This window comes from Oryzias melastigma, linkage group LG18 (genome assembly GCF_002922805.2).
Source record: "Oryzias melastigma strain HK-1 linkage group LG18, ASM292280v2, whole genome shotgun sequence".
NCBI lineage: Eukaryota > Metazoa > Chordata > Actinopteri > Beloniformes > Adrianichthyidae > Oryzias > Oryzias melastigma.
Genome location: NC_050529.1, coordinates 2024549 through 2026674, shown reverse-complemented (window position 1 = coordinate 2026674; position 2126 = coordinate 2024549).

Sequence of the window (2126 nt, the reverse complement as noted above, 5' to 3'; positions counted from 1 at the left end):
TCGAGTCCAAGTCATGTGACTCGAGTCCCCACCTCTGCTATTTATAAATATTCCCCTTGGGAAAATCATTTTTATTGTATTTTTGATCTATTCCTGTAGCTGATAAAATCCAAAACCACCAAACTGTGTTCCAACCTGTAAACAAAAACATTTTTATTGATAGTAAACTGATGGTGTTTTTGAAATTAAAAACAATATCAGTTCTGGATTTAAAAAAAAACTTTAAAAACTTCTTTAAAAACAATAAAATGTTGAAACTAAAGAGTTTTAAATGTGAGCCTTGAAGCTTCATTGACTTTATGATAGACCAACATCATCATCAGGCAGATCTTCATCATGACTGAACTCTTTTTAGTCAAATGTCTCATAGATTTCATAATTTCAGAATTACAGAGTAACTTATCAACATCTGCTATCTTCTAAAAAAAAAAGCTGCAGAAACTGTGAAAAGTAGTAATCATGGAAGACCACACCTCCGTAGACCGTTTCGTTCTGACATTCTGAGAAGGGCCGGATCCTGTGGAGGGAAAAACAGGAAAGTGAATACTAAAAAACACCTGAATACAAAGCAGGACTTAAAACATTGAATAACAAAAGCCAAAAAGTTTGAACTGAAATGTATGAATCCACAGGAATGTAACTGAAAGAGAGATTGCAGCACTGAGTATTTACTGAAGCTAATCTTTGAAGAATGCTTCCAGACGTCTGTTCCCAAAAAGAAATCTCCGAAAAGACCCTGATGAGTAGAAGGTAAGAGTTGAAAAGGAGAAAGGAAGTGACAAAAAATTATAAAACGTGATAAAATGTGTGCACTTTATGTTAAATTTTCACGGATGGATCAAGAATGAACTACGTTAAAAGCACAGAAGTATTGAAAAAAAACATGTAAAGAGAATGTGAATCAACACAGAACATGAATTGTGTACCGTTTATATGCAATTCACTATTGATATGTACATTATTACATAATACTAACATAACATGTGTGCCATATACATGATTTCAGTTAAAAATCGGCGGTATGTGCACGAAAGGTCTGTTAGACATACATGGAACGGTTGTGGAAAGCCATAAATTTGCGTATGCATCTCACAAAAATCCAGCGCAGTTTCATACAATTTACATAATTGCATATGAACAACATGAATATGAAGAAGCGGCATAATTCTAAACCGAACCAAAATTTTGAACAGCTCAAAACTGAATTCACGTTAAGACTCGTCGGCCAAAAACCCTCATCGTTTACATCGACGAATAATGAACTCAAAAAACACCTGAGATGAAGTTTATCTTAAATGTATAACGAAAGACAGACTTTTTGACATGTGGAAAATGTGCTAAATCTTGGTAGCGGCTGTACGACACGGACAGTACGAAGTGAACAGTTGGAGCCAACTCGTGCAGTTTCAAGAGAATCTGGCCTCAGAGAACGAATATGGCGCCTGAGCCGGCCCGAAAAAACACAATTTGTGCCCAAAATCATCAAGTCTTCAACCAGAACCCCCGTTTTAAGCTTTTAACTTTTTTCCATTTAACATATCTGTTTACGTGATCAGCTGATTCAATAAGAAAAAATGCCATATCGCTGGCTTTTCCTCTGGAGGTAAACAGGTGTATCTATTCAAATGTGAACACATGTTAATGCTGACTTGTAAGAAATAAAATGATTAATGTTCTCTGTCCCATTTGAAGGTCATCTTAAACCCTAAACAGTTTGACGGTTACAGTTAATTTGCATTTAAAAAGCTTAAAAGTGTTGGAGCCTAAGCTGGGGCTCACGATTAAGCTAATGTGGTTCTGAAGTTCTGTGTTTTAGAGTCGGTTCTGAAGTCTCTGCTGTTAAATAAAGTCCCACGCATTTTCATCCACACAAACCTCTGGAGTTGAAGCTTTTGGACCTGTTGGTCGCTCTCCAGACCAGAGAGTGACACAACCAGAATAGAAGATCGAAGACGTAACAGAGACGAAGTTGAAGTGAGACGGACTCACTATAAGGGAGACGCACCACAGACGGACCAGTGCAAATCTGGTATTATGTGTTGTGTTAGTGTGTAAGCAGACTTTGTAGCCCTGCAAACAGCGACAATAATGTAATAGACGCTCTTCAAACTACCACAACTCTTCAA